The sequence below is a fragment of the Chenopodium quinoa genome, unplaced genomic scaffold (assembly GCF_001683475.1).
Source record: "Chenopodium quinoa cultivar QQ74 unplaced genomic scaffold, ASM168347v1, whole genome shotgun sequence".
Lineage (NCBI taxonomy): Eukaryota > Viridiplantae > Streptophyta > Magnoliopsida > Caryophyllales > Amaranthaceae > Chenopodium > Chenopodium quinoa.
This window is the reverse complement of record NW_018742815.1, coordinates 3,550,946-3,565,618: the sequence shown is the minus strand read 5'-3', so window position 1 is coordinate 3,565,618 and position 14,673 is coordinate 3,550,946.

Here is a 14,673-nt window from a genome sequence, read left to right as displayed (position 1 = left end):
TGCAGTGTTAAGGAATGGTCTACCCAAAATAATTGGGGTTTGCATATCCTCAGCCATATCAAGAACAAAAAAATCTACAGGTATATAAAATTTACCTATTCTAACGGGGACATCCTCTAAAACACCTAAGGGGTATTTGAAAGAACAGTCGGCCATTTGTAGAGTTATATTGGTAGCTTTTAACTTACCCATATTCAACTTGGAACACACAGACAATGGCATGACGCTAACACTAGCACCCAAATCACATAATGCATTATCAATCAAGAGATTGCCATATGACAAGGGATAGAAAAACTACCCATATCTTTTAATTTAGGTGGAGACTTATTTTGAAGTACGACACTACACTCTGCAGTGAAAGCTACTGTCTCTACCTCACTAATAGACCTTTTTCTCGTCAAAATTTCTTTAATAAATTTTGCATATGAGGGGATTTGTGTGATCAATTCAATAAAGGGAACTGTTACCTTCAAATCCTTAACCACCTCCAGGAACTTACCAAACTGCTTATCCAAGTTTGTCTTCAATTGACGATTGGGGAAAGGAAATTTGATGATTGGCTTTGGAGAATTTTTATTCTTGTCTGGAGTATCCACCTCCTCTAGAGTTGTACCCTGCAATTTAGAATTAGATATGTTAGTATTATCCTTTAGCCCTGCAGGGCTATCAACTACATTGTTTGATTTAATGGAATCAAGATTAGCAGTATTTGATAAAACAGGTTCATCAACTCTTGGCATAGAGGGCCCTTCATAGTTTGAACCACTCCTTAGAGTAATTGCAAATGCTTGATCCGTAGGCCTAGTCGGTTGTGCCGGCAAGGCTCCCTGTTAGCGTGCTTGTACAGTAGCGGAGAGTTGCGCAATTTGATTATCTACAATTTTATTATGCGCTAGAATTTGATCAATTGTCGCATCTCTGCTCTCCATGTGCTTTTGCATATTGACCAACATTGCTCTAATTTCTGCCAGAGAGGGGTCGGAAGATGAGGGGGGTTGTTGTGGTTGATTCTTCTGGCTAGCATTGGGATGATAATATTTCTGTTGTTGTTGTTGTGGCGCCTGTGATTCTTGTGGTGGTGGATTTTGGACATTAGTGCTCCAATAGGAAAGGTATGGATGATTCCGATACCCAGGATTGTAAGTGTTGGAGTATGGGTTATTCTGCCTATAAGCTTGGAAGGCATTAACTTGCTCCACGGAACTCCTGCAATCCTGCTCCCAATGACCTACAATACCACAATTTTCACAGAGAGCCTCATTAGAATTATTATTTATCGCAGAAACATTAGCTACATTAGCAGTGCTCAGGTTATCTAATTTTTGGCAAATAGAGGTCAGTTGAGCTTGCAAAAAGGATACAGAGTCGACACTATGCTTCCCCTTGTTAGCAAATCCTCTGGGATTCCCATATTGGGAATTGTGTATCGCCATATCTTCAATAACCTGACCTGCATCATCAACATTAAGATTCATAAATCTCCCACTAGCTGCAGAGTCTAAAATTATTCTAGAAGAATTTCCAATGCCGTTATAAAAGGCTTGGATTAACTGCCATTGCGCTAAATTATGGTGAGGCATTCTCTTTGTAAGTCCTTGAACCTCTCCCAAGCCTCATATAAAGACTCATCGGCTTCTTGGGCAAAGTTCTGAATCGCACTCCATAGTACTGCTGTTCTCTCTGCAGGATAATACTTGTTATAGAAATTCAAAAGAAGAGTTTCCCAGTCAGTTATACCAAGTGTAGTTCTATTTAAGCCATTAAACCACAATTTAGCTTTTCCAGTTAAAGAAAAGGGAAAGAGAATCTCCCTGATTTGGTCTTAAGTGACCCCGGCTTGCCTGATGGTGTTACAATATTGACAATAGTCGGCAATGTGAAGATTCGGGTCTTCACCCTTGGCTCCACTGAATTGCTTCCTCTCTATCATCGTTATAAATTGAGGTTTAATTTCAAATTGAACCCCATCAAGAGCCGGAGTAGGGGTGAGATGTGGAAAATCTGTAAGCTTTAGTTGTGAATAATCACTAAGCTTCTTTGGAGCCGTCATCTCTGATTCTAGAATGCATATGTGACAACGCCAATTAAATCGCAGGAATACAATTCAAGAATATTTCAAGTCTCACCCACTCATCTTAATTAAATACCGATCACTCAAATCGATAAATAACCAAGAATCCTCCCCAGTGGAGTCGCCAAATTGTAGGCGTCGCTCGAAGTGCGCCTACGTTAAAGCATGTGGTGAATATGCTTGGCACTCTTAGGAAGTGGGAATTGACATATACGATTAGGGACAAGGAAAGTAGGGAGCCGTGACAGGGTAAAGTCGTATCCCCTAATTAAAAATAATTGCCTAAATCACTAACTAAGGTAGATAGGGAAGTAGGGTCGATCTCCACAGGGAAACAAGTCTTTTTACTCCTGATTAATTACTATAATCTAAATTATTGAAGTAACCAATATTTATAATTGAATAAGAAACTAAACTACTAAGGTTGAGAATAGGAAGAAAGCAATATATGAGAGGATCTAGGAAATAGGTTCACTAATAAATAATATTCCAAGGTAAAACATAGTAATCAATCATTGACATGACACAAATAACATGATTAACAGGCTCTCGCAATTTATTAATCAACATAGATCTAACAGGCTCTCGCAATTTACTAGATCTAAGTTCTTATTGAAAATAGCTTTTAATATCAAATTAACATCTGCTCAATTCATTAATTTAATATTGTTATACTTTCACAAGCCGCAATTGTAAAACATTAAAACAATCCAATAAGAAATCATCATGCAATACCAATAATCAATAATAGTCAATCATCAATGCATCAATTAACCGGATTGTAAAGAGCTCTCGCTACGTATTACAATCACACAATTAATTTATCGGTATTAAATCTCATCTCTCGAATCTTGACTTAACCATTTATAAATTAATCTGCCTATTGAAACTAGACCTGAACATTAATTCTCATCTCTCGATTCTTGAATCAATATTGTCAAACTCATGCATAAAAGATAGGCCTAATCTAGTCACAGAGCATTAAATCAATCAATAGGAAATTAATCTAGCATTGATAATCAACAATAATAATTTAACCCTTCATATTATTTATTAGATCCCCATAAACCCTAAAAATTAAACTACTCACACATATTAAAAACTAAACTAATTAAAGTAATAAAATAAATCATGGAATTAATGAAAGAATTAAGAACAAAGGTTTAGAGAGAGTTTAAGAGAGAGAATACTAAGTAGAGAGAGAAAATCTAAGAAAGAAGATACTAAAATCGTATTACGGAGGAGTATTTATACTCCGTACAAAATCCTAAACTAAAACAAATTAAAACGACGCTAATCGTCAACTAATACATCCACGCGCCCGATCGGGCGCGCCTTTTTTGTCTCTAACACTAATCTCGCGCCCGGCCGGGCGCGTCACCGGGCGCCAGACTAAGCTTCTCCCGCCCGGCCGGGCGCGCCTCCGGGCGCCAGCCTCTTTGGCCGAGCAGCTCATTCGGGCCACTTTTTGGACTTCGATTGGGCACCAATTCTTCGGGGCAATCTAGGTTTCCTCTTTGGGTCTTGAATACTCGGTCCAAATGCCCCGGTATCACCTATACCGAGCCCTTAATCACCGGTTCGATGGCTCTAACCGGCCTTGGGCTATAAACTCTGGTCGTGCTTCTCCAATGCTCGTGATTGCTCCAAAATATCTCAGGAAAATACTTCAAAAGCATAAATCCCTGCAAAATCAACCAAATCTACGAAAACACTAGAAAACACCAATTAGTAATAAAAGTGGCTCTAAAGAGCCAAAAACACTACTAATTATGACCAAGGGACGGGGGTAAAATAATATATAAAATAGACACATCAAGCCGCCAACAAGTTTTTAAGGAACTTGTAAACCGTTCACGGATCATAAAAGGCAACCACGAATAAGGGACAACGATAGGCAACAACGATTGACCCGTGAAGGTTACACCCCATTCATAATCCATGAGATTACTAACTCCATATGGTTCGGAACCACGAAAGGAGGATCGGGGATGATGGTATGAAGTGAGTCATGGAGTCACATTCGCCCGTATTGGCCTCTACTCGATTCTTATAGTGAAAAGTGATTCCTGCGATCTCAAAGGCATACAAACAAAATATTCAATTTGCTCCAAACTATTATTAAGCTAAATTGGTTGAATATTAATGCAACCTATAATTCTAAAATATTGTGATCACTTGAATTAATTAACAAGATTAAAAAGGAACCTAAACCGGTTGTCCAAATTATCTTATTAGGCGTGATTTTCAATTACATATTCCCATTAAACATTCAATATAGTGATCGTAATAATAAATAGTAGACCAAACATTAATATTGGAAGCAATTCAACAATAATATCGTTAGTCAAATTAAATATAAAATAACCTAATCATGATACTAGCAATATTAAAATAAAATAAGAGTAATTAAATTAATTAATTACTCACATTTCGTGCGTTCCTCTAAATTGCTACATCATGAATAAACTGTTAGTAACTTCAATAAAAATATAAAGTAAATGGAAATTAAACTAAATTAAAAGTAGATTTGATTTGGTCCAAACACTCAGTTAATTCTACCTATCACGCCTTGGTTAAATTATAGAACTTCAAGTATTGTATGGACTCCTTGGAGTGCTTAAAGGAAGAAATAGTGAAAGAATGGGGAGGCTAGTGTTTAGGCTAAAGAGGGAGAAGAGAATTATTTGATGATCAAGCTTTTTGATCCTTGAAAAAGGGAAGATATGAGCTCTATTTATAGAGAAAAAAGAGGGGTTGAAGAATCAAGAAAAGATCGAGTTCGAATCGGATTAAAACTCTTGCGATAGACAGCAGTTTTTGCAGTTTTTGTTTTTATCATATCTTTTGATCCAGAAATCGAAATAAGATGAATAAGATATCGTTGGAAAGAAATTTAAGTATAATTTCTAACCCAATTAGAACCAGATTAAAATATTTTGTAGAAAAAAAGATATGGCCGAAATAGTGAGACGGTGTCAGTTTTGGATAGAGTTTGACATTTTATTCATATCTTTTCCGTTATAACTCGGAATTGATATTATAATATATCATTGGAAAGATAATTTTAAGGGATATCCAACCATATAAAATTTGGATAAAAAAAATGTGCAATAAAATAATATATGACTATCTTTGAACGTCTTTCAATTTGGATAGAATTAGGATTTTCAAGAAGAAAAGTTTTATTCAATTTCAAACTCTTTAGGGGCCGTTTGGTTGGGGTTAATAAGGAATGAACTGATATCATTCCCTTTGTTGTTGCTTGTTTGTCACTTTTTTTATTCCCTTTACCCATTTTTATTTTTGAGTTCACCCATTTTTAGTCTACATTGATTCCCCACCCCCCTAGACTTTCCCATTCCCTTTCCCTGGCCACCATACCCACCACCGTCTACTTGCCGGAAGTTGCCCAACCACCTCGCCGCTGACCCAGTCTCATCGCCAGAGCCCGCCGCGCTTCCCCCCACATCTCGCCGGAGACCGCGCACCTCCCCCACATCTCCCCTCAAAAATACCTCCTCTCCCCGGAAAATCGTCCACCACCCACGCAACAACCCTAGAAACACTATCCCTCCTCCGAAAAACGTCGGCCGACTAGCCCGCTAGGGTTTTGAGGATATGGAGAAGGTCAGCCGACGTTTTTCGGGGAAGGGATAATGTTTCTAGGGTTGTTGCGTGGGTGGTGGACAATTTCCCTGGATTTTTGCGTGGGTGGTGGACAATTTCCCTGGATTTTTGCGTGGGTGGTGGATGATTTTCCGGGGAGGGGAGGGACGGTGAGGGAAGGGGGAGGTGCGCCGAGGGATGAAGATTCCCGTCGAGGTTGTGGCCCGGTGGGGTGGCTCGTGGTGGCTGGAAAAGTGAATAAAGGGGGTTGTGCAGTGGTGGTGGTGATTCCCTTTGTTTTTTGGAAACAAACAACATACTATTTGGAAAGGGTTTCATTCCATTCTCCTACATTCCCTTTGTTCATTCCATTCCGATTCCCCTAGGCGAACCAAACGGCCCCTTAATCTTATCTTTTCAAAATGGATAATTAATATCTTTTAGAAACTTATAGAAGTTTTTAATTAATCCTAATTGGTTTAGGAATGGGATTAAATAATTTGGACCCTCCACATGATCATTGGGTTGTAGGTAAGGTGGGCTTAGGTTCGGTTTGGGCTCAGTTTAATATTTTGGCCATAACTTATTCGTTATAACTCGGATTTGGGCTTATAATATATCGTTGGAAAGATCTTTTAAAGCCCCATCCAAATATTAAATCTTTCGACCCAGATTATGGACCAAAATAAACTTAAATAAACGTTTTTATAAAAAGGACACGAAATGAATGATTTTAAAGGACACGAAATGAATTATTTTAGGTTTAAAGGCACGAAAAGAGGAAAATAAGTGAAGGTTTGGGGAAATGGGCTAGGAATTGGGTTGGTTTATGAAATGAAAATATGGATTTAAGCACTCCAAGATTAAATACTCAACCCGACCAATAATGGCGGTGAAAGATTGTTCATCATCGGGTTTGGTTTTGGGGAGAAATTTTTAGGTGTCTACACGTACAAAAATCGTACTAAAACATCCCTAAAACAAATCCTAAACAAAAACTAATCAAGTCCTCTAAATACACGCGCCCGATCGGGCGAAGGGCTGCAGGGCCGCCCGATGGGGTCCGCCTTTTTTTCTTCGCTCTTCCTGGCGCACCGCGCCTGATCGAGCCTACGCTCACCCGATCGGGCGCGCCTTCTTGGTGCTGCTTCTTTGTGCGCGCCCGCGCGATCGGGCGCAAGCTTGCCCGATCGGGCCCGGCTTCTTCTTTGAGGCTTTGACTTTGATTGGGCTCGATTCTTCGGCCCAATCCGGATTTCCTCTTTGGGTCTTGAATACTCAATCCATATGCCCCGGTATCACATACCGAGCCGTTAATCACCGGCTCTCACCGGTCTTGGGCTTCAAAGACGGTCGTGTCCTCCTAATGCTTGTAGTTGCTTCATGAAAAACCCGAAAAACGCTCCAAATGTACAATTTCCTACAAAACTCAAGCAAAACTACAAAAACACTAGAAAACACAATTTAGTAATAAAAGTGGCTCTAAAGAGCCAAAAACACTACTAATTATGACCACGAGACGGGGGTAAAACACTATATAAATTGGACATATCAATCGTGGCATCAAGCTCTTCGTTCCTTGCTTCCGAAGGTAATGATGGTGACGATGCTTGTATGTTAATTGGAAGAAGTAGCAGAAATTTTGGAATCAAAGTAAAATAATACTTGTATGGTTTACTTTTGAAAAAAAAAACAAAAAACTAGTGAGATTTTGATACTTTGTTTTGCAATTTGCATATGTAGCTTAATTACTTTTGTGAAAAAAAGGGTCACTTTTGTGAAAAAAAAGGGGACACTTATGTGAAAAAAGGGTCACTTTCATAAAATAAAATAGGTCACTTTTTTAAAAATATGGGTCACTTTTGTAAAGAAAAAGGGTCACTTTTCGCAAAAATGTTCGATGTACAATAAATTTATTGCAAACCGGGGGCATGCAAAAGTTTTTGTACTTTGTTTGGGGGATTACTTGAGGGGTTACTTAAGTGTGGGATTACTTGGTCAGGGGTTACTAAGTCAGTCAGGGATTACTTTGTTTAAGGGGTTACTAGAAGGGTTACTTAAGTGGGGTTACTAGAGGGGTTATTGATATGGCACCTTACCGCACCGTGTGGCTGACCGCGCCAGAAACGCACTGTAATAGTTTTGGTAATGTAGTAAGTTTCATTTCGAAATATTCCCTATAAACTCAAATCATATACCAAAACCAACTTAGCCAATATTCCAAAAGGCAACACAACAATTTATCTTGCTTTAACATAATAGTTTTACCAATAGTTCGAAATCATTGAAATCATAACCTCTAACTTTCATAATTATATATATTCAATTCCAAACTTCGAATGCCAATCGGAATAAATTCATAATCAAACAGGAACAATTTTAACTTGGAAGGTGGATGAACAATGAGTACCTTAACCAATTGACAATAATTCTCACTTTTTTTTCTTCTACTATTTTTTTTTCTTTTTTTTTTTGTTTGGAAAAGGAACAATAATTCTCACTTCATATATAAAATTATATCATGAAATAGTTATTATAATAACTTGAAAGTTTAACATTCATGTAGGGAATATTTCAAGCATTACCCCAAACTTGAATTCCACTGTGATCATACACTTAAGCATGGTGGCGTCTAAAGGGAAAGAAGATAGAGCAAAAGAGTCGCCAACAAGTTTTAGGAACTTGTAAACCGTTCACATGGTGAAGGTTACACCCCTTAACGATCCAGGATATCGTCAACTCCAATAGGTCTGGAACCATGACTGGTAGTTCGGGGATGAAGGTACAAATCCAACCTATAAGAGATTGAACCTTCCCTAATAATTGGCCTCTACTTTATTCTGATCGTATTCATGTGCGCTTTCTAACTAACATGCAATCAATAGGATTAACCCTAAACCTGTTTATCTATGTTGGTTGAATATTAATGCACAAATAAAACTATTATTAGCGATCACTTGAATGATAATCAAATTAACCCTAAAAAAGATTATTAATTATCTTATTAAGCGTGATTACAAGTACCAATTCCCTTTAAACATGCATAAAATGTGTGATCAAGCAATAACAATAAATATATATCAAGCAACATAATAATAATCATAAATAATAATTATAAAAATAAATCATAATAATAACAATCATGTTAAAGCATAACAATAGCAAGATCCTAGGCATGATACTAACAAGATTAATAACAAACCCTAGCATGTCACTAAGCAATAACAATCAAAGATTTAACCCTAACATGATACTAACATGATATTAGGAAGTGAATGAAAAGCATAGCAGGAATCACAATTGTCATATTTGATATTAGAAATTATAGTTATTACCCTAAACATGATACTAGGAAGATCAAAACGCCATAACATGACACTAGGAATCATAATAATAACCTAGACATGATTTCTATATCATAATATCATATGTTACCAAACCTAGTTTCCAAATTAAACAATTTTAGAGTATGGGGAAAAGGCAAGGAAAATTCATTATCACAAAAGTGCCTCTAGTGAAAATTGAACCTCCAACCTCAAGATGAAAAGCTCAATCTGACCTTACCATCATTCCATTAAGCCAAGCCCTACTTGATATTTCGTATTGTTACGTAGTATTTGTGAAGCAAACTTTTATAAGAACTTTTAATGGCGAATCAAACTAACAAATACAATCAAGAAAGCTAGTTTAACAATCTCTCTCTTTTTTCTTAAAAAAAAGTTTATTTACATATGATGACTTTATTAAAAGAAAATTTAAATCTTATTTTATACTCTACTCTCCGTTCATTTTTATTTGTTATAAATTTTGGCTTTTATGGTCATTAATGCACAGCATTAGCCGTCAATAAGTACAATTATAGATGAGTAATTATTATAAAAATTTGATATTTTGAAAATACATTTCAAATCAAAACTAACATGCTTCTACATGAATGGTTTGATGTTCATAATAATTTTTTTAGTTAAAGTTTCTGAAAGTTGACCATAAAATTCAAAATGTAAAAAAAAGGAATTATTTTTTGAATAAATAGACTAACAATCCTCCATTAATTTAAAAAACAATGTGTTTTCCGTGTGGCTGGTTACACCGTATGGGCGGCTGACACACACCAAAACACTAAATGAGTAACCCTTGACCGACCGACTAACCCGTGGCTGAGTAACTTTAGCCAAGTAACCCCTGAGGCCCTAAGGGACGAGAAACCTATGACCAACCAAGTACCCCCGAATGACCGAATAACCTCTGAACAATCAAGTAACCCCTGTAAGTATGTAACACCCTAGAAATTTCTTTCCTTTAAAATACCTGTTTTGCTCTTTTGAAATACGAAATAGAAAATTCTAAGACATTATCGCCACCGTGTGAACGGTTAAGGTAAATATCAAAGTCACATAGCGAAAGAATCTCTTTAAAAACCATTTAAAACAAGTCAACTTAAAATTTCAAACCAAACGAAAGTAAAGTCAAACTAAAAACAAACAAAATCAACCTACAACTTGGAACCATTGTAAGCCCTTATATATCAAACCGAAATAAATATTTAAAACCTTTTTGTTAGTCTCACAAGCAAAATATATGATAATCAAAGCAATAAGCCACATCATATTCTTATGGAAACTAAATATGATTTGCTCTTCACTAATGCCCATCATGAACATGCTTTATCACCTGAAAAGCTTCCCTTTACTTTGTACCCACTACTCGTCATTATAATTGGGTTGTCATAGGGCTAAGATAAAGACAAAGCCAAACAAACATACAAGCACTCAATCAGCAATGTCGAGTACTATACATAAGCGTAAAGAATATACACTAACATGCTTTCATCTATCCTATCAGCACACAACTTACCTTATTGCACCTGTTCACAAGCATGCAACAAAACCAACCAATAAATAGATAAATAAATTACTTATTTAATTTAATTAAGCATCGAACGAATTTCCCACCAAATCCATGCCCCAAAGAATTGGGGTAAACTACACTAGGAGCTAACCGGGTAGGCAAATGTCACATGAAAGTGGCGAACATCCTGCGCATAAAACAATAAAAGAAAAATACATCTTCCTGTACTCTCAAGAGAAGTTATGGTTAAATATAAAACCCTATAACTCCCCCCATATGTTCATACTCAAGGTATATACGTTCCAGGAGTTTTGGTGCGTAATCTTTTTCACTTTACAGTGTTTACATATTTTTAGATTTGGTGGTGACTCTCAACCCATAACACAATCAATCATAATAAATCATTCAAGAAATCAAACATAACAATTTAATTCTTGAATAATTAGTGTCCACATAAACTTAATGTTGAACCCTTTATAAGCTATCTCGGTGTTAATATAACACATTAATTGCATAAAGCACCGCAAATCCTATCCCTCGGTGTTTAGAACACCTTAAGTGCATTTAGGCACCGCTATTTTATTCTTGTAAACTAAAAAACTTAATAGCTCAATCCTCATGCTTAAAGCATCAATAAAAATTATATGAACCATAATTAATTTTTATTTATTTATTTATTTATTTATTTTTTATCTTCCAAACCAAATTAAACATATAGTTTAATTAAACAAGCTCTCAATTATGCTATTAATAAAAGTGTGGTTCATAATCAACATGCCAACATGATTAATTCCAATCATCAATTCACCATAAATAATTCATACTTCACGTATCAATCACCAACATCAATCCAATCAACAATTCTAATCATGATACTACCTTGGAATTAATTATTCAAATCCTAACATGCTTCAATATATTTAAATAATTATCGAGTACGCGAATGTACCTTGAATATGATCTCAAAATCCTCACGACTAAATGTAATCACTCACTTGGAAGAAGTCTCCTACAACTCAAAATTACAAAGAGGCGTTAATACATATTCAATATAAATTTCTAACAATATATACACTCTTTAAATCGCTTATAAATAAAACAAGCTAAAAATTTTGACTTTTATCACCTGTAAAACAACTTATTTGCTTTTACCACCTACATAATTTTAAGTTTTATTTTACCACCTCATAAAAAATAAAAAAAGCTAGCTTTTCCCACCAAAATCCAACTCCAGTGACGGAAAAGTAATGTGGGCCCCACAATGGCTATTTTTAAAATTTTCCCCCAATCTTTCACGATTTCCCTCTTTATTTAAACCTGTCTTCTTCATTTCTTAAAAAATAACTTTGAATTGATCTTGAATTTGGTGAATTTTTCCCCAAATCCTCAAATTTGCTCTACGCTAACAATCCTAGCATCCAAATTTCCAAATTTGTGCTCGTTTAAAAAAGCCGGCTGTTAGAGAAATTAGAAGAGCATATGTTTTTCACTTAATTTGCATAAATCATGAATTATTAGGTGTATTTTTCGCAATTACTGTCGTAATTATCTTCCAATTGTTTTGTATCATTGAAATTGTTAATATCACTTATGAATTGAGCTCCAAATTCAGAGTTTAAAAAAAAGGGTTCATGTTAGTAAAAAATTAATTTGGGGATTTTTTGAAATTGTAATTGGTTAATATAATGAAGGTTAGGGAATGATAAATGTGTTCAATTAGAATAAATATTGATGTATGTTGTTGGTTGTGAATGGTAGAAGCAAATGTCTTCCATAAGTCTATCACCTTCAAAAGAGAAAAGAGAGATGAAAAATGTAAGGAGATTAGGATAAAGATAAAATCAGAAATTTAGGGTTTAAATTTGTAAAGACATAAATAATGTAAGGAGAGAGATGAGAATTTTAGAAAAATTAACGGCTATTTCACCAAATACCACTGAGCAATTTAATAATTCACCTGCCATCAAGGTTTTCAAAATTCACCAAATGCCACTAAGCTTTAAAAAAATTCACAAAGTGCCATTATTGTCCAAGTCATTACGAATTTGTATGATGCGATTACCGATATGACAATGGACTCGGGCCCACACGGTATCCAAAGAACCTGCCAATGATTCTAATTAGTAAATACATTTTAATTCGCAGTATTATAATTACAATTACGTAACAACGAGAACAACTAATAAAATAATACAACTAACATGTGGATGATTCAAACCAAGTTTTCACTGCTGAATGTTGGCTCTCAACTCTGCAGTTGGTGGTGTTACCAAAGTGAAGAACCTGGTTCGTCCAAAATTTCCATTGGTTTAAAAAAATAAATATAAATAAAATTTAAAAATTAAAAAAAAAAAACTCTAAATATTAACCCAACCCAGCCCCACTACCATAACCACCAACCAAAGCCAATCGACAGCCCAAATCCAACCGCCGGAACCCCCTAACCTCCCGTTGAAATCTGCCGGAACCCCTTAACCTCCCGTCGAAATCCGCCGGAACCCCCTAACCTCCCTCTTAAATCCATTGACCCCACCAAAACCCCAGCCCCCGCAACCACCTCACGCACCAAACGCGTACGAAGCATCAAAGCCCTAGCCCCTGTCGAAATCCGCCGGAACCCCCTAACCTCCCGTCGAAATCCGTCGGAACCCCCTAACCTCCCGTCAAAATCCGCCGGAACCCCCTAACCTCCCTCTTGAACCCATTGACCCCACCAAAACAACGCATCAAAACCCCAGCCCCTGTCGAAATCCGTCGGAACCCCCTAACCTCCCTCTTGAACCCATTAACCCCACCAACACGACGCATCAAAACCCCAGCCCCCGTCGAAATCCGCCGGAACCCCCTAACCTCCCTCTTGAACCCATTGACCCCACCAAAACCCCATCCCCCGCAACCACCTCACGCATCAAAGGGTGTGTTCGCTGTTTGTTTTTGGGGTCGGGGCAGCTTATGTGGGTGATTTTGGGGGTCAGTGGTGGGTCAGGTGGGGTGTTAAAGGATCGTCCGATCGTTTTTTGTTGGTTAAGGGTGTGGCTGGCCGTTTTCCGACGAGATAGGGGGAGGGGCTAGGGTTTGGAGATGGTGGTGGTGGCTGGGAAAATTTTGGGGTTTTTTTTAAAAAAAAAATTGTTTTTTTTTAAATTTTTTTTTGTTTTTTTTAATTTTTTTTTAAATTTTTATTAATTAAGATAAATGGACCAATTATATCATGACATGTGTCATGATTAACCCCTAATGACAAACGGAGCTAACGGTCGTTGGTCATTAATGGCACACAGTGAATTTTTAAAAAACTGGGTGCCATTTGGTAAATTATGAAAAGTCCGATGGCATTTGGTGAATTATTAAATTGCTCAGTGGCAATTGGTGAAATAGCCGAAAAATTAATGAGAGGAGGGAGAGAAAGCGAAAGGAAATGAATAGGGAAGGTGAGGGTAATGAAGAGAGAGAGAGGGGGAAATCATATTTGGGAGCGTTTAATTTGGGGGGAAATAGAAAAAAGTGGGCCCCATATTACTTTTCCGTCACACTAGTTAGGTTTTGGTGGGAAGCCTACTTTTATTTATTTTTTTTATTTTTTTTTTATGCGGTGGTAAAGTAAAATTTTAAATTATGTAGGTGGTATAAGCAAATAAGTCGTTTTATAGAGGTGATGAAAGTCAAAATTTCCTTAATACAAAGTATTATTTATAACTCATAAAGACTACGGCAAAAAAAAGTTAATGCGTATTCGATTTGGCTTATAAGCCACTTATAGCTTACCAAAAAGCCATTTATCAAATACGACCTATTTAGTAATTTAGTTATTTGAAAAGCCAAAAGCTAACAAAATGTTTACAATGGAGAATGGACTTTATTAGTGCCACTCTCAATTTAAGTTATAAGTTGAAAATGTACAGCAAAATCATTCACTTGCTCAACTACATTATCAATAATTATCTATCCACGAGTAGCATCACTATTTGTTGTTTATGTATAGCATTCTATTATCTCTTAGACTACTTGCATTGTCTATATTATTTACTTGCATATACTGTATTATTCATTAATGCAACAAAAATAATTCAACAAAATTGAATTCATTATCATCATTATTAATTTAGCACATGTTTTGAGTGTAATTGTTGATAGAACTATTT